The sequence below is a fragment of the Emydura macquarii genome, unplaced genomic scaffold (genome assembly GCF_026122565.2).
Source record: "Emydura macquarii macquarii isolate MOO-44397 ecotype Brisbane River unplaced genomic scaffold, CSIRO-AGI_Emac_v2 contig_2063, whole genome shotgun sequence".
Taxonomy (NCBI): domain Eukaryota; kingdom Metazoa; phylum Chordata; order Testudines; family Chelidae; genus Emydura; species Emydura macquarii.
Genome location: NW_027132200.1, coordinates 794,418 through 814,232, shown reverse-complemented (window position 1 = coordinate 814,232; position 19,815 = coordinate 794,418).

Sequence of the window (19,815 nt, the reverse complement as noted above, 5' to 3'; positions counted from 1 at the left end):
ATGTATCAATAATTATGATAAATCTGGATATTTTTGCTATGCTTATAAATGTCCAGTCCCTTCCTGAATCCCACCAAAGTCTTAGCCACTACAATTTTATGTGACAATTAGTTCCAAAGTCTAATTATTTTATTCCTTTTATCAGTTTTGAATTTTCCAACTTCTAATTTCAATGAATGTCACAAAGAATGTTTGCATAATAGCCAGAAAGAAAACAAAGGTCTTTTGATGTCCAGTCCTGTGCCTTAACTACAAAACCACCTATTCACTGTGTTGATGCTGCTTTTTTCATTGAACATCTGCTTCTTGTAATTCTTTTTTCAAGTTGAGTCAAATCTGAATCTTTATAGTTTATTAGTTTATATTATAGTTTATTAATTGTCACCAATAGTGTGCTTTTATTTGAATGCTATATTGTCTGCTTCATTATTTCTTTCATTTTAACAAGGATTTATTTTGTAATCCTGAAGTCTAGGAGCAGTGAATTAAATGCAAATTAGAATAGTACTTATGATAGCATCAGGACACATTGTTGTGAGATTTCTGGTGTTAACAAAAGGAACAGTTGGATAGAAGATGCATGATAAAACATAATGCCTTGAATTATTTTTGTGCATGTTAGTAGAAGCGATTGGGAGATAAACATGCTGTGAAATCTACACCAAAAAGTGAAACAGTATGTCAATGACATTAGATCATAACTGAAAATAAAGATGATCCTGAATGTAACCCCTGGATGAAAATACCTATAACGTTTGGTAAATTTCAGATGTTAAACATACAGCTTGTGCCCATCTCTAGTGAGAACCTGCATTTAATTTTTATTAAAAAGAGAAACACTTATCTCACACTCAATGAAATCCAGTGAACTTCAAGAAAGTTAGGCAAAGAAAAAAATAATCTAAAAGATCCTTTGAGATAGACTTACACACTATTGTCAACTCTTGTGATTATTTCATAAATGAAATAGGAGGAGGAGATGGGGGAAGGCTAAACTGAGGGTTTGGGAGCTGATGACAGGAGCTGAGCTAAGGTATGTGGGGTTGGGTGAGGAAAGTACTAATGGGAGGACTGAGGGACATGATTAATTGCTAGCCAGGCACATGTGGGGATAAGAGCTTCTGCAGCAGGCACCAAAATCATTTAACTCAATAAAACTGGGAGAGTGGCAACATTAATTGTCACACACACACAATGGGAATGGGCAGGAAGAGTTGAAAAATCAAGACAGACCAAAAAACACAATATATTTTTCTTTTTTGAAATCTCATTTTTGCTCTTGACTTTTGCAATACTACTTATAATTAATTTACAAGCGTAATTCATGAGGGTATAGTAAATACATTAATTAACTGTAGCCCCAAATCCTTTTGTGCTTATCTTGAGTAAGAGATCATTTTAAAAAGTGAGAATTGTGATTAAACTTCAGTGTACTGCTTAGAAGTTGTATTGTGAAGAAATTCCGGTCAGCTGGCTAAAGTAAAACAGTTATCTTGAGTGAAAAGTGACTGGTACTGATTCAAACTTGTGTTGTTGGAAATAAAAGTAAAGTAAACATAAATAACATATTTAGATAGCCATGTCAGGCATTTCAGAGGAACTTGCATGGACTTTCCTATGGTGAACTCTCCTTTCCTACTCAACAATAGTAGTTGGTAATGAAGGGCAAACAGTGCTAGTCACCACCAGTTAAATCCTTTTTTCTTTAAACAGACAAACAATGCTTTTCTCTCCCTTTTCTTTCCAGATGCACAATGGAGAGAGCAATGAGGGGTAAATGGGAGGACTAGCAGTGTCTAGCCCCTCCAGTGCAAAGCACCATTGAGTGCAGCTAGGGGAAGGAGAGGCAGGTAGCATTGCCAGCTTCTAGCATTTGCTTCTGTCTCCATTGAAAGCACAGAGCCAGGCTGAGATGAGAGCATGCTCACAGTTGGTTTTTCAGTCCTTTTTTTAGTCAGAAGCCCCAGAATCTGAGCACATTCACAGTCTTGATGCAGAGCTCCACCTTCACAGCAGGAGCAGCACTAGGGGCTCCAGTGGGGGAAAAATGAGAGAGGAAGAAAAGACCTGGCCAGTCTGTAATTTGAAAGAGGCAACAGATAGGGGCCTGTGACTAGAAAGCACCCATGAAGGAGAAGAGGATCAAAGGATCTTGGAACTTGGGGGAGGAGGTGGGTAGTGGCTTAGTGAGGAAGAAGTTAGAGGGAACAGAGGTGACTGCCTATTAATTTTTGGGAGGAATAGGGGAGCAATGGTGGGTCCAGTAGCAGAGGATCCATTGGGGAAGAAGGGCCAAAATTGTTGGGAGAATTAATCCCAGTTTAGTTGGTTGGCTGATCAGACATGACCAATTTAGCACACCTACACAATCAAGATAAAGTTGAGGAGTGGAGTCTAAGCTTTAACCCGACCATTTTACAATGTGTCAGTGGATGAAATCCTGGCCCACAATGAAGTTAAATGGGAGTTTTGCCACTGACTTTAGGGGAGGGGAGGCAGGATTTGAGCCAGTGTGGCTTGTCTACAATTTTAGGATGTGTTTAACATACATTAATATATGCTAACATCACATCTTAAATCTTAGTCTAGATGAGGCATGAGTGTGATCTGTTTACTTTCTTAATGGGAGGGGGAAGGAGTAGGAGGAACTTCATGCCTTCTTCCCTTCTCTTGTGCTCATGCACAAAACAGGTTAAGATTTCACTCTGGTTTTTATTACATTTTGTACAGTCAATGCTGGAATATGTACATTTAAAACAAAGATGTGCTACTATTTATGTGGTGTGATTATCCATTAAGTGATTTCATTAGTTTATTCACAGTGTGGTAATCAGAGACTAATCATACTGGAATTATGAACTCTAATTGCAATTAAGGAGGTGTAAATAAAGTTTGGTGTAATATGGTACATCTCTAAAGAAAGAAACAACATTGTATACATTATATATTTTAGTTTGAGATTTGCTGGCATTCAACTATCAAAGACGCAGTCAGTTTCATACTGACCTTTCATATTATGCCCAAATTTAAGTTGTTATAAAAATCAGACTTTAAGTTCATTGTAAGGCTTTGATTACACAAATATTTAGATACATAGCATCTGCACATGTGGGTAGTTCCATTGACTGACTTGCATGCATAGACTTTTGCAGTGTTGCAGACTAATTTTACAGCTACAGTAAAAAATATAAAATAAACAAAAATAGGCAATCCTTTACCTGATGTGGGCAGACAAGGTTATCAAGCTTTTTCCAAAGAACAGTATATTTTAATTTGATTACTGTAATAATCTTTACCTTTAAAGAATACAGAACTGACACATCTTAGGTCTGCCCTGTGTCTCATTACTACCATTAAGGCCCTGGTCATGCAAATACATACATGCTTAACTTTACACATGTAGGTAGTCCCAGGACCTTAGAATGCTGTTACTGGAGCTATTGATCATATCCTCATTATCTTAACACAGGAGGCAGTGTTTTTACCATTGATGGCCCATGAGTCTGAAATTGCCCTTTCCCTCTTTGTATGCCAGAGCATCTCAGGGTATTTATCTGGCTGAAATTCAAGACCTTTTCATTTCAGATGTATGGTGGATGTAGGAGGGTTGTTCTCTGCTAGCTATTTGGATCTTGAAAATCTTTTGCTCTTTTTTTTATTTAATTTTAGCCTCTTCTATTTAGTCATCCAGAAGTCTACAGACATGGAAGCATAAAAATTACATTGATTTTTTCTATTACAACCATCAATAGTAATAATGAAGTTGGTGCATTTATTAGATCCAGTAGAAGTATATATAGTTTAAATATCAAAGTGTGTGTGTGTGTGTGTGTGTGTGTGTGTGTAATTATTGTAACCTAATGTACATGGTGCCCAGTCTGGCAAATCCATAACTCCAGAAGAAATCACATTATGCGCAATGGAATTCCTCACACATATAAAACTAAGCTAGTGAGTCTTGTGTTTATATATATATTAAGAAATAGATAAAGTGCTTGTCTAAAAATTTTTGTGAGGCCATTCAAGATATGTCCTCTTATGAGTAATTAAAAGTGCAGGTGCAAAATACGTGCAGTGCTTTCAGGTGAGTATTCCCAGATACACCCCAACAAGTATCTGGAGTGTTGCTTCATCTTTTGCACAATTTCTTTTTCTTAATTACTTCTGACAGGTCCCTAAACAGGTAGTAGCTCTAAGGAGAAGCTATTTATCATGCAGAATAATTATTGCTTTCACTTCTGACAATGTCTTGAGACTTAAATTAAATATTTTCCAATACCAGTGTGTGATGACACGTTCAAATTATAAGTGGGGAAAAAAATCATTTGATTATTCTGATTTGCTAAAATTCTATCAAACTGTGATTAAAGTAATAGGACATGATCCTAATACATGTCATTCTACTTTACGTGTCTGGTTATATTATATGCAACAGCAGATTTTTCTTCTTCCATGGCTGTGTATGCTTGGAGCCCCACAATATGGTATACTAAAAAAGTAACCTGAAAAGGCGTAGGGGGAAGGATGAGGGGTTTATGACATTGTTTGAGTCTTTGTTCTTGAAAGTCTAATAAAACATTTTTACTTGGGGAGCAGAGAGGGACAAAATGGCATGGGTTTTTCCATCTACTTTTTTTTTTTAAATATACAAGGAATTTCAGATCTTATCTTCCCTGTTTTATCAGGAAAGGGGTATAATTCCATAAGATAGTTCAAAAAAATCACAGAGTAGATGTGACAAGACTACCCTTTCTCTCAGCCAATTGGAATGAGCTGTAGGTAGGGGAACAGCATATATACTGCCTCCTCCTTCATGGGAGGGCAACACCAGCTGGAGAAGGCTGCCTGCTGAAACCTCTAGGGACTTATTGGGAGAAAAAGGGCTCAGCTGAAGAAGAAGCTTCCTGAGGCTCTACAGCTGGTTTAAGTCACAGTCCAGGTCTGAGAGATGAGAGACTGTCTGTCTGAAATACAACCTGAACTCCAGAAGATGGTCTGGGGGAGTCTCCTGGTTGAAGGAGGGAGTTGATTGCATGAATAGTGATGGAGGATGTGGAGAAAGCTGAGGTACTCAATGCTTTTTTTGCCTCTGTCTTCACAGACAAGATCAGCTCCCAGACTTCTGTACTGGGTGGCACAGAATGGGAAGGAGGCGAACATCCTGCAGTGCTGAAGGAACGGGTCCAAGACTATTTACAAGGCTTAGACATACACAAGTCCATGGGGCCGGATGCAATGCACCCGAGGGTGCTGAGGGAGTTGGCTGAGGTGATTTCAGAGCCACTGGCTATTATCTTTGAAAGCTCGTGGCAGCAGGGGGAGGTCCCTGAGGACTGGAAAAAAGCAAATATAGTGCCCATCTTCAAAAAAGGGAGGAAAGAGGATCCAGGGAACTACAGACTGGTCAGCCTCACCTCAATCCCTGGAAAAATCATGGAGCAGGTCTTAAGGAATCCATTTTAAGGCACTTGGAAGAGAGGAAGTTGATCAGGAACAGTCAACACGGATTCACCAAGGGAAAGTCATGCCTGACCAACCTGATTGCTTCTATGATGATGTGACTGGCTCTGTGGATGTAGGGAAGGCAGTGGATGTGATATACCTTGACTTTAGCAAAGCTTTTGATACTGTCTCTCACAGTATTCTTATCAGCAAGTTAAAGAAGTATGGGTTGGATGAATGGACTATAAAATGGATAGAGAACTGGCTAGAGCATAGGGCTCAACAAGTAGTGATCAATGGCTTCATGTCTAGCTGGCAACCAGTCACAAGCAGAGTGCCCCAGGTGTCGGTCCTGGGGCTGGTTTTGTTCAACATCTTTATTAATGATCTGGAGGATGGGGTAGATTGCACCCTCAGCAAGTTTGCGGATGACACTAAGCTGGGGGGAGTGGTAGATACCCTGCAAGGTAGGGATAGGATACAGAGTGACCTAAACAAACTGGAGGATTGGGCCAAAAGAAATCTGATGAGGTTCAACAAAGAAAGTGCAGAGTCCTCCACTTAGGAAGGAAGAATCCCATGCACAGCTATAGACTGGGGACCGACGAGCTGGGCAGCAGCTCTGCAGAAAAGGACCTGGGGGTAACAGTGGATAAAAAGCTGGATATGAGTCAGCAGTGTGCCCTGGTTGTCAAGAAGGCTAATAGCATATTGGGCTGCATTAGGAGGGGCATTGCCAGCAGGTCACGGAAAGTGATTATTCCCCTCTATTTGGCATTGTTGAGGCCGCATTTAGAATATTGTGTCCAGTTTTGGGCCCCCCACTACAAAAAGGATGTGGAGAAGTTGGAGAGAGTCCAACGGAGGGCAACAAAAATGATTAGGGGGCTGGAGCACAGGACTTATGAGGAGAGACTGAGGGAACTGGGCTTGTTTAGTCTGCAAAAGAGAAGAGTGAGGGGGGATTTGATAGCAGCCTTTAACTACCTGAAAGGGGGTTCCAGAGGATGGGGCTAGGCTGTTCTCGGTGGTGGCAGATGACAGAACAAGGAGCAATGGTCTCAAGTTGCAGGGTGGGAGGTCTAAGTTGGACATTAGGAAAACGTTTTTCACTAGGAGGGTGGTGAAGCACTGGAATGGGTTACCTAGGGAGGTGGTGGAATCTCCATCCTTAGAGGTTTTTAGGCTGAGGCTTGACAAAGCCCTGGCTGGGATGATATAGCTGAGGTTAGTCCTGCTTTGAGCAGGGGGTTGGACTAGATGACCTTCTGAGGTCCCTTCCAACTCTAATATTCTATGATTCTATGAACCACAAATCAAGATCCAGGAGGAGTGTTGGGGAGTGTGTGCATGCAGAACTCCTGTCGTGGGGGGGGGGGGGGAGAGAAACGAGAATGATTTCTTGAAATACAGCTCAGCTGCTGAGAGGCTGTGAGCAAACTGAGGAAAATCCTCAGACGTCTGGGAAGCCATGAGGCACCACAAATCCATGGTGGGAATGGTGGTATTCACAGAGCTGTGGAAGATGCTGACAAGCAGGGCAAGAGTAAGAGCAGCCCAGGGAAGTGGTCAGATGGAAGGAAAAGTATTTAGCTGCCTAACAGAGCTGGGGCTGCACCCCAGAGGAAAAGATGGGCCTAGATTCCCCCAACGCTCCTTCAGATAAAAAAAGGGGAAGTTCAGGCTTCAAAACTGAAAGACAAAAAACAATGAGCCTGTAGCCGGGAGGGGTGGTCCCCCTCTGAGGAGGACCCAGAGAGGGAGCCAGACCCACCCTGGCTGACAGAGGCCTGCCCCAGGGGAACACCTGACTGGAAGAAAGGGGGCGGGTCTAGGCCTTTAAGGGCCCCAGTGGCCCCACCTGACCGGAAGCAGGGGGGCAGAGCTAGGCCTTTAAGAGCCAGCCAGGCGAGCTCAGTTGGGGGGAGGCGGCCAAAGGGGAAGGACGCGTCTCCTCCAGAGCTCCTAGCCAAGGCCGGGCCAGGGAGCCGGGTTGAGAGGGAGTGGCCGGCCTTAAACCCAGCCTGGGGATTGACCGAGGCCTCCCCCCGGTACCCTACGGCCTGGGAGTTGGAGGGACTGCCAGAGACCCCCTCGGCCTGGGAGCTGGAAGAACTACGAGCCGGGGGAGAACCCCCCGGAGACACCCGGGGCTTGGGAGCCAGAACCAGACCTGCCAGAACAGTGCCGAGCCTGGGACCCTGAGGATCTACCGGCTCTGCCCGAGGCCTTGGGACCGCAGGACCTGGAGGAGCTACCCCCCAAAGACGAGCCCATGGAGCTACCCGAGCTGCCGCCCGTGGATGACGAGGGCCTAGCAGGTCTACCCCACCTCCGCGACCCAGAGGAGACAGGTACCAGGGGTTTCGGGGAGGAAGGAGCCCAGGGATAGCTGCTCCATTGGTGGCTGAGTCAGGGACAACCCGGGCGGCGTGTTGCGGCTGGAGCCCCGCCGACCCAGTGGCAAACGCCGTTGCCACTGCCAAGGCCCTGGGCTGGGACGCAGTGGAGACGGGCGGGCCTGCGTCCCCTCCCCCTTCCCTATCCTCCGTGAGGAAGCCTTCCCCGCCGTGCCGTTCCCAAGAGCGGCTTGCTCACCTGCCAGCCCGGCCTGAGGGCCTGGCTTTAAACTGTCTGCCTCGCCAGCCCTGCCTGAGGGCCTGGCTTTAAACTGTCTGCCTCGCCAGCCCTGCCTGAGGGCCTGGCTTTAGACTGGTTGCCTCGCCAGCCCTGTCTGAGGGCCTGGTGCATAAACTGCTTGCCCTGAAAAGGGCACAAGACTGCTCCCGGTGGGAGGTAGCCGGGAGGGGTGGTCCCCCTCTGAGGAGGACCCAGAGAGGGAAAACGCGAACGCTGCTCCCCAGTTCCAGGGGCACGTCCACAGAGCCCCAGATGGGGGCCAAGGCCCTGGCAGAGAGGCCACTAGACTTTGGGTTGTCCTGGTTTTAGACTTTTCTGTTAACTACAGAAGGGGATTGGACTGAGAGGTGACCTGGTCACAGCCTGTTGTGGGAACAGGAGGACAGACAAGGGAGCCCAAGAGTGGAAGAACTCCAGCAATACTAAATCCGGATACAAGGGAGTGCTCTGATTGTGAGTGGACAAAATGACACACTGCTCTTTGTACAGCATAAAGAAGAAAAAAGTATTTCAAGCCCGTTTTGCAGGTCCTGTCAAAGTATCTTTAAATGATTAGTAGAAAATAATTATAACTTCATCTTTTTAACTAAAATTGATTCATATGTGCCAAAGGCATGTCTGCTGCTTGAAGACTTTCAGTGGCAATACATTTTACAAATGTTTCTTTTAATGATTCAAGTACAACCTAGGCAGAAGTGACAATGAGATGGTCGAGTTCAGGATCCTGACAAAAGGAAGAAAGGAGAACAGCAGGATACAGACCATGAACTTCAGAAAAGCAGACTTTGACTCCCTCAGGGAGCTGATGGGCAGGATCCCCTGGGAGGCTAACATGAGGGGGAAAGGAATCCAAAAGAGCTGACTGTATTTTAAAGAAACCTTATTGAGGGCACAGGAACAAATCATCCCAATGTGCAGAAAGAATAGCAAATATGGTAGGCATCCAGCTTGGCTTAACAAAGAAGTCTTTGGTGAACTTAAATACAAAAAAGAAGCTTACAAGAAGTGGAATCTTGGTCAGATGACTAGGGAGGATTATAAAAATCCTGCTCGAACATGCAGGAATGAAATCAGGAAGGTCAAAGCACAATTGGAGTTGCAGCTAGCAAGGGATGTGAAGGGGAACAACAAGAAGAAGATGATTAGGGAAAGTGTGGGCCCCTTACAGAATAGGGGAGGCAACCTAGTGACAGAGGATGTGGAGAAAGCTGAGGTACTCAATGCCTTTTTTGCCTCTGTCTTCACAAACGACCAGCTCCCAGACTACTGCACTGGGCGGCACAGAATGGGAAGGAAGTGAACATCCCGCAGTGCTGAAGGAACAGGTCCAAGACTATTTAGAAAGATTGGACATACACAAGTCCATGAGGCCAGATGCAATGCACACGAGGGTGCTGAGGGAATTGGCTGATGTGATTTCAGAGCCATTGGTTATTATCTTTGAAAGCACGTGATAATTGGGGGATGTCCCTGAGGACTGGAAAAAAGCAAATATAGTGCCCATCTTCAAGAAAGGGAGGAAAGAGGATCCAGGGAACAACAGACTGGTCAGCCTCACCTCAATCCCTGGAAAGATCATGGAGCAGGTCCTAAAGGAATCCATTTTAAGGCACTTGGAAGAGAGGAAGGTGATCAGGAACAGTTAACATGGATTCACCAAGGGACCCTGAGGAAGTTAACATGGATTCACCAAGGGAAAGTCATGCCTGACCAATCTGAGTGCTTTCTATGAAGAAGTAACTGGCTTTGTGGATGTGGGGAAAGCAGTAGACACGATATACCATGACTTTAGCAAAGCTTTTGATACAGTCTCACAGTATTCTTATCAGCAAGTTAAAGAAGTATGGGTTGGATGAATGGATTATAAAATGGATAGAGAACTGGCTAGAGCATAGGGCTCAATGAGTAGTGATCAATGGCTCCATGTCTAGCTGGCAACTGGTCACAAGTGGAGTGCCTCTTGACAGCAGTTAACACAAAGTAATTTGTTGCATTGATTAGCATAAAGCCATAAACCATCCAAAGGTTCATTGGTAGTTTTCTACAAACTTCAAAGAGAAATGATATTTTTACACCACGTTTCATCTAATTGCTAATATTCCCTTTTGATCTCTGAATCACTAGAATATAGTAACAGACAGGAAAAGTGTACCATCTACAAGCTAATAAAATCATATTGTTAGCATCTAACAAGATATAGGTAAAAACAGACCAATACAATGAATCAGTATCTTCTAATTCTCTGATACAAGTTTGCATTTCAAACAATGTGGTCTATCTAATATGGCTTTCTTAGGTATTTACAAGAAATGGACCTCTTTACCATTTCAGTATTTCTCTGTTTTTAAAGGTTCATCTTAGGTCACTTAGCCTGCTGGTTGCTTAACCCTTTCTGGCTCAGTGTTAGACATCCTGAAAGGAGAAACCAGGGTGGTGGAAGCCAGGGTAAGCACTTTATGCTTGTAGGCTGGCTACTGGTGTCAGGGCTCTGAGCCATAGCAGAATAGCATCAAGGCACCTCAAGTTACAAAGCATCCAGGGACAGTACCCTTTGCTTGTCTAGGTGATCTCCAAAATGTCTGTGGGTAACTCCTGTTCTCAGCAAGCAGAGAGGGGACTTGAACCAGGGTTTCCCATATCCCTGCTGAGTATCCTAGCTGCAGCAGAATACCCGAGTTCTCCTTGTTTATGTATTGTGATGGAACTTAGGTCTGAAATAGTGTCTAGGCACTTTCCTGAAGCAGCAGTGCATATGCCCAGAAGCAGGAACTGTTTCAGCAAAAGTGAAGGCACTGTGTGAGTTTAAGCACCAAGACAGTTAGGTAGCAGCTGAAAGTGGGGGTTTGTGTATTGCAGTGGCACCTAAAAGTGGAGTTTGGGAGCCTAAGTCCCTTTGTGGATCTACCCTTAGTGATTTAGGCTCCTAAGTCCCATTTTCAAAAGTGATGTAGGCACTTAGCAGCCTAAGTCTCATTGACAGTCACTTTGGAAAGAGGGATAGAGGATAGTGAGTTACTTGAGTCCTAGCCCAGTGCCCTGTCCATTAGACCACATCTCCTACTTGCATCAGCCTTCTTTGCCCTAGTTGTTACTTTGCAAGTGTTCAACAAATATACTTAGAGCTACAGGACTGACACGTTGTGTATAAACTTCATATCAGGGTTATCAAACTGCTCTGGGCTTGAGCAACCAGGCTTCATCTGTAGGTTCCAATCAAGACTATGGATAAAAAAGGGAGGCCTGCTGCAGGCATGTGGTGTTTTGTTTCCTTTTGGATCCTTGATAGCTGGGGATATGAGTCCTCCACAATCAGATATGTGATGTCAACTGGCTGGAGACAGAAGACCAAAGGCTGGGTAGGTGACTGCAGAATCCTACGGGTTGCCCTTCCTACTAGTCCTGTAACAAGGAAACACACAGTGATTATAAATCCTTAATATAGGTAAATCATACTTATAAAATTCAAGAAACATCCAAACCTCAGTAAAATTTGATGGTTATGAAAAGAGATCCAGGGTTCATATTATTGTTGTCTTCTTGTAGACTGTGCCCAGATAAAAGTCTCAGGAGGCATGCATATTGTTTAATACAACAAATGGCTTTTCCAAACCGATTTTAAAAACCCTTCACTCCTCCATTAACAGTGAGAGAAGAATATTGCATTTTAGTGCCAAAGGCCCTCTGCTGAGGGCAAGCAACAGCTTAATGTCCCAATGTTTAAATATGAAAGCACTTAGTAAAAGTAGTAAATTATTTTATGGCAGCAACCAAAAGCCTGACGTCAGGCCTGGGAAACACCCTGAAAATTTCCCGAGAAATGAATTATTAACCTAGTAAAGGGTAAGTATAAAGAGCTAGATTCTGATAGTATCTTCCTTAGCAGTGGTTCCATTGAACTCAGTGGGACCACTTGTACAGTGAGACATTTAAATCAGGTCCACACTAGGAAATTAGGATGGTATAACTATATCACCGTGGGATGTGAAAAATCCACACCTGTGAGAGATGCAGTCAGAGGCCTGCACAAGAAGAACAAGCAGGGGCATGGTCCCCCCTCCCCAATAATTGGCCAGGACTCCTCCAGCCCAAGAGCCACAGGGGGAGAGCGAGCACTTCTGGTCCCAGAGCAGGGGCACCATTTACAGAGGGCAGAGGGAAGCATTTCTTCCCTCCCACCCACAAATTTCATACTGGAGGTCTGCTCGCAATGCACACTCAACCCCAGGCAGAGCTCTTAACTGTGGCACTGGGCAACCAGATCCCTTCCTCCAGGAACTGGCATTCTGTGGCGCTCATCCATCACATCCCATTCTCTGCACCAATCAGCAGCTGAGACAATGAGTGACAATGCTTCTAAACAATAATAGAAGGGCAGTGAGCAGAGCCTCTGGGATGGGTTGGTCAAGGAAGGGGTCAATCGAGGGGAGATCACAGGGTCCCCAGTGGGAATACAGAGAGGAGAGCAAGCTCCTTCGGCCCCATGGTCATGGCAGGAACACAGAACGTGCCTCTACAGAAAGGGGTCAAACTTTTATTTTTATGCATGCCCTTGGATGCAATTAAACCAACCTAAGCACTGGTATAGATAGCGCTAAGTCAACAGGAAAATTCTCACCTCAACATAACTACTTCCTCTCAGGGAGGTGGAGTACCTACACCGATGGGAGAATCCCTCCTACTGGCATAGGCAGCATCTTCACTCAAGTGTGACAGTGGCACTGCTGCAGTATTTTAAGTGTAGACCTGCTTATGCAAGCTGACTAGCTCATCAGTCACAATCTAGGCCTAATACTTTATAGTGCTTTCCATTCAATGGTCTCAAAGTGCTTCTTAAATGTTAACTAACCCTCATCACACTTCCTATACTTAACCATTCCTGTGCAGTCAAGGAAAATAGGTAAATAAAACAGAGGAATTTTATTTCAGGAAATGCTGGAATTTACCATTGATGTAAGCATGTGGGCTGGTGGGAGGAAAAGGAATGTTCGTTATATTGCTGAGCTGTGATCATGTATCCTCTATTAAGATTAGGGTGGGCTTATCCTGCAAAATTAGGTTGCACTTGGGTTCTACCTACCACCTACTTCCATGTTTCTATGCAATTTCTAGGAGTTGGCAAGATACTTACTAATTTGCAAATAAAATACTTCAACACAAAGAATCCCCTTGTATTCCAGGTCATCTTTCATGCAATGTTCTACTGTCTGTCATTGTAAGCAGCTGTCACATAAATGCAGCTCAATGATAAACCCAAAATGGGCTCAATTAAGAAAAAAGTGAATTTTAAATTGAAATGGATTCTCACTTTTCCTGAATAATAAGTGTTTAGAATGTAGTCCCAGATTTTCTCACTAGCAAAAGACAGAGAATGCAACTTTAAAAGAGGAAACTACTATGTTAGATATGTGTCTATAACTTGCTGAGGGACACAGGATTTGGGATGTATTTTATTTGGTTTCAGCAGATGTTATACCCCATTATATGTAATATACAGTGATGACCTGTGTTACCATAAGTACTGTATTATTGCAAGTGTGTTCTTTGCTGAACAGTTTGGTCTATTATACTGCCCATGTGGCTAGGAAGTATGGGCTTCTGAACTCTGCTCTTGTGCAAAATCCTTAATGTCACTCCATTGAGGTAAACAGACTTTAGACCGCTGTTTGCTTTCTCATCTGCAAAAGGTGGATAATGCAGCTGTTACAGAGAAAAAAGGAGGATTAATACAAAACTGCTGTACATCATGCTTGCTGTGGAAATAATAGGTCATCACAGCAGTAACTAAGCAATTTAAGATCAAATCTTGGGCCGGGTCTACACTTAAGTTAGGTTGACCTAGTGACATCAGTCGGGAGGGGTGAAAAACATCATAGCTAAACTCCAGTGTAGATGCAGTTATGTCAACAAAAGAATGCTACCATTGACATAGCTACTGCTGTTCCAGAAGGGGGTGTTCCTACACTAACCGAAAAAATCCTTTCATTGGTTTAGGCTGTCTATGCTATGGGGTTATTCAGGCGCTTTCTGCACGGTTCAGTGAAGATGGCTGTGTGAAGGAAGTTCAGTAGAGGTAAGAGGGGCTGTTAAGGTCACACACTATGAAATAGTGACAGAGCTGCTTTACATCTGCAGTTCCAACAGACCCTGAACCTGCTGCTTCCCCTTTTGGGGAGGTGTTTGTATGGAAGGCAGAGAGCAGAGGATTTGTTGGTGGATCATGTCATCTAACTTTTCTTCATGTAATCTCTAAGGACTGGATATTAGATTGCCCTAGGGTTAGGGGATAGGGGCAAACAGGTTTTAAATGTACCTTTTCCATCATTGACTTCTACAGTACAAATTCTAGCTTAGTGCTAGATAGACACTACCCTGGAAAATATGTACATTCAGAGTACTGTATTCCTCCACTGCTGCATGACAAATCTACATATTTAATATCCATGATTATTTTAATAGGACAATTCCACAGAAATCAGTCATAGTCCAGTGCGAGAAACAAGTCCTCTGAATCTACATCACTTAGGTATGAAAGACATCTGACTATAACAAATTTTGAAAACAAATTGCTTTTTACAGATAAGATAAAATTCAGAGTAACTTTTTACTTAGTTTTTTTCTAAGGATATATTACCTTATATGAAATGTTATTCCATTTCAGTCATAATGTGTTAGTACAGGATTCTTCTCAGCACTGGAGGATTTTCTCTTGCCTTTCATAGCGTTAATCTGTTGGTTACTGTCAGCAACATTTTGTGGATTGTTGCTGTTTGTTCAGGAAGGCTGCTTCAAGAATGCTTATTGCAAATCAGGCTCTGTTAAGCTTTCAGGGTGAATGTGGCCAAGAAAATCCTTTGATATGATTTAATTTAATGAAGGTATATTACATTTATTTGGTTCATCTACGTGTCAGGTGAAATTTAAGAGTGATGAGATTCAATTTTTCCTTTCCCGCCTCCCAATCCTCCCAAATTAAGTAATCATGTGACAGGTCTAACAGAAGTGTAAATTTAAATCTGTTTAATTCTTGATACTAAGTTTCAAACCCTACACTGTACAATGCTGGAGGAGAAAACCGGGATAGTTACAAATGAATCCACTTTTCCAGAAATCCTGCTGGAGAGGAAAGGAGTCCACTAGTAAGGGAATACTGAAGAATGAACAGTGTAGGTTACAATGATGCTGTTTTGAAACAAGCAGTGTGTGCTGCTCAGGCAATGTGCTAGATCGCTAGGACTGGATATACCTTTTTGTCTTAAGAAAATGGACTGTAGTGCTGGTTCATGCAACTTGGTCCATTAGCGTGGCTCCTATTCCACTTCTCTTGAATGCAAGGAAAAGATCCTGTCCTGCAGCTTGTGTGGCGGTAAAAAGGCTCACTCTATTCTCTTTCTTTTGTGTTCCTGTGCAGCAGAGGGTAGCATCTAGCCCTTGCAATACTGTATTATGTTAGTTGATACTGGACTGGATTGTGGGATCCTCAAATTTTCATTGACTACAAGGGTGCAGGATTTGGCCCGACATGATAAATAGAAATTATAAATCCTGATAAATTAGAATGTTCCCTAGGAATATGATTATTCCTTGCAGGCCAGCCTGGTCTATGAATAAATCAGACTGCTTTGATGGAGATCAACCTTATCTACACCCCTTACTGTCTCTAAATGTATAACTAGACAGACAAAATCATACACCACAATATTAACACTGTTCAATATGAATTCACTGCAAATTAAGGAGTAAAGAATCAGAGAAGATATAAACAGAGGTTCTAGCCACTTGAGTGCATTCAAGTTTCCATAGTGCTTTTGCAAAAGAGCCATATCTTGACCAAATTCCAACACAGGTAATTACATACAAATAAAGCTTTGCACATATTCAGATAATTGTAGACAAACTTAAAAAAAACCCAGTAAACATACTAATCCCTGTTAAAGATGAATAAGATAAAATAGCCTTTAAACTTTGTGCACATTTTCTTAAGTGTCCATCAAATTTGGCAGCATGATTTTTAGATCTGAGAATTGTGTGCAATTAGAGATGCAGCAGGTGAAATTTCTAGTGAAAGCAAACAAGTTGCTTGGTACAAAATGAACACCCACTTTAGCATGACATGCAATTAAAAGAGACATTACCTATAAGTAATAAATCTTAATCTATCAACTGTAAGAGTTCAGGGTTTTTATTTGAGTGAGATAGTGAAGATCTCTAAGTAAATACTGTGGTTACTTGTACATGGGAAATAAAAAAAAAAACAACAAAAAAGTAGTGTGTTGTGGAATGGTGGAACTAGAGTGTCTTTAGATGTAATGCTATTTTACAGGGATAAGATGTGAGCCAAGGTTGATCTGGGTATTAATGTGGGCTTGCTGAGTGAGTGCCCCCTTTTTATATATATAATGCAGCATAGCAGTCTAAATTCTAAGGCAGTGAAGTTTACTGTCAAGTGAAGTTTACATGGTATATTCATGAATCCACTGCTAGCATGTGTGCATGGAAAATGAGTTAATGAGGTTGTATCCATGTCCTACCCTCAGTCCACACTCTTCCCTCTATGAAAGTTTGAAGGAGGGGTAGCAATACCTATTGGACCTTAGTAGTGCTGTCAGCTGCCAAAGGTAGCACATCAGAGCCTTCTCTTTCTCCCAGCTCCCTTCATTCAGTACTTCCCTATGATCTACACAACTCTACCTCCCCACGTCCTGGCACGCAGTTTAACATATAAAAGGCTGAGATTTCTTTGGCAACTGCATAGGAGATTCAGATTAAAAAATCCCATTGAAGTTCGTGTGAACTGTACATCTTACTCCCGAGGCAACTCTGAAAATCTCAGGCAGAAGACCAGCCTATCCTGTTAGACTCCCAAAAATCTGAAGACACTCTAGATCAAGAGTGTCCTCAGATTTTTGGAAACCTAACAAAATTAAAAACTTTACACTGATAAAAATGTTATAAACTGTGCAGAAATCAATCATCCTTATCAGCATTTTCCCCAAAGTCCCCTTGCTGTCCATTCTTGGCAGTTCATACTTACTTACAATTCTATTTCCTAAGGGATATAATTCACCTTTTTGCAACAGGCAAAACAAATAAAGAATATTTCTTTGAAACCTGTGGTGTTTAGAATTCATCCTAGAATTTTTACACTCTGACTTAGATATTTTAAATCCTCTCATCTCACTGACCTCTTGATCCCAAACAGAAGAGATCAGAAAAACACAGAGCCTCTAGAGTTCTCACGCGAACTTACAGGGCTTTCTGTTAGCTGGCACCTCTTATTAAAATCAATTTTATCCCTAGCTAAATCTTTAGTATTCAGAAGATGAATAGTGCACTGGTTCATAGATATTCTACACATCAGAAGATAGTCCTCACTGTAACATGGATTGTGTATATCCACATTTAACACAGTCTTCAGGTAGCTGAGCATAGGCATCACTACTGATATAGAAATTTTCTCAAGGAGAAGAATCTCAATACAGCTGTAACATTCCCTCAATAATGTTATCAAAGCATTATTTTTAGGCACACCATTGATTTTAGAATAATTAGCTTATCACTATCTTCAGTTTTATTTTATGAAATGGTTATATTTTCACATATTGGAAGAAAGAGATACTCATCTTTACATGGAATTCCTTGCATTTTTTCTTTGGTAACTGATTTGTCTCAGGCTGTAAGGAAATTTTTTAAAAGGTTGAATAAGGTGAATTGAGGTTATTGTACAGATTCAGATCCTTAATATCAGGAGGTATCTAATTTACCATCATCCTGTTAAAAACACATCAACGTAACAATTTTTTAGGTTGTAATTTGTAAAGGTAAAATACAGATGAAATTTTGCTTTTTCATCATGTTCACATTGAACTACCAAATATGCATTTAGTTATTACCAAGTCATGTAGCTCTTTATGTCATGGGTACCATTAATAATTTAATCTCACCCTTTGACTTTTTTGGATGCATGGCTTCTGACAGCACAAACAATGAGTGATGTAGCCATGTGATGGAGTCACACCACTCCCCGCCAGACAGGCACCTGTCTGGAGATTAGCTTCAAGCAGATGCCCATGTCACCGGTCTCCACGCCATCACTCCTCCTCTCAGTTTGCCTGTGGCCCTGCCCACAGCTGTTAGGAACCACAGCGTCTTCTTCGTGACTCAGCCCTCCAGCCAAGCCAAAATCCATGTTCCCCCATTCTGAGCAAGGTTTGGCTCCTCCAGCACTTTCTCAGTGGCAGCTGCAGTTTCTTATCTCACCTCTTTCTCAGTGTCAGTTACTTGTCCTGCCACTTCCCAATAGGGGGAGGGACCCAGGCCCACCCACTACTCCCGGTCCCAGCCCAGGCATCATGTGGATCGCAGTCTCCTGCTGCGCCTTGAACTTCTTTCCCTGCTGCTGTCTCCCTGGGTCACTTCCCCCAGTCCTAGCACCATCTGTGCCCATCCTCAGGGCCTGCTACTACTCACTCCCAGTAATAACTTTGTTTAAGGTTCTGCAGGCTTCTCAGCCTGCAAGAGACACAACCTTCCCTCCTTGCGCTCCAGGCAGAGACGGCTCTGTTCTGCCCTGCAGCTTCTTTTATATGGTACTGCTAGTCTTTGATTGGCTGTTCCTCCCAGCCCCTCTCCTATTGGCTACCTACTTTTAAGCACTGCGGGATGTTCCATCCTCTTAAATGTCAGTGTGGGGCAGATACCCCATCACAAGACACTATCACAGCAGCAGTATCCAGAGAAATCAAGCGCATCCATCCACCATCAAGATGATAAAAAGGGCACTCCATAACCAGCTGGTATGCTGTTAGCTGGTTGGGAGAGACTTGGGAATGCAGATCTGAGTTCTGTTGCCAAAAATGCACTATTGATTCAAAATATAGCCCACTTTCATCTGAATGATCATACACAACATTTTTTCACATTTAGTAACTTCAAAATTTCTAAGAGTGTCTTTGAATATCAGGAAATTATGTAGGATAAGCAGCATTATAACTTTGGTCTGCAGGAGTTACCAAGTCATCCAGACAAAGCAATTATTTGATTACCTGATCTAGGAAATGGGATGAGGCCTGATTTAGATTTCACATCAATTTTATGTTGGTGTTATTTCATTAACTTCTGTGGAATTATTGCAGATTTACACTGCTGTAAATTAGATCAGAATCAGGCCTAGCAATGACTAATGCTTTAAAATCCATACTGTAAATTCTAATATCATGAAACATATATACAACAATTTTTGTATATTTGAGCTGTACAGCTAACAATAGTGATGGAAAATAATATAGCACTGTTAAGAACTCAGCACTCTAAAGGGTTTCCGAATGCCATGTTGTGTTTCTCTTTGGCCAGTGATCTAACAGTTGTTCCCCATCATGACGTAATGCTTTCAGAAGAGTTCACAACAGGTTACATAGCCTCTTTCTACAAGCTAGTAGTGTCTGAATTCTGTCTGAGCTTCACACATCATGTTCTTGTGAAGGCTAGCATGAGATTGTTTATCACCCTCAGAACTGTGCATCTTAAGGTAATTTTCACACTCGTTAAAGTTATGATGTGAAATCACATATCAACACAAAAACATTATATGTCACTAGCACTAGTAAATTTCTTCAAAAACAATTCTTTACTGATTGAATGTGTCAATTGCTCATGGAAATGTCTCTAGATCCAGTGACTCATGATGTCATAGCTGCTTAAAAAGAGGAAAGAGGAATTTTGTAAATTTTATATATA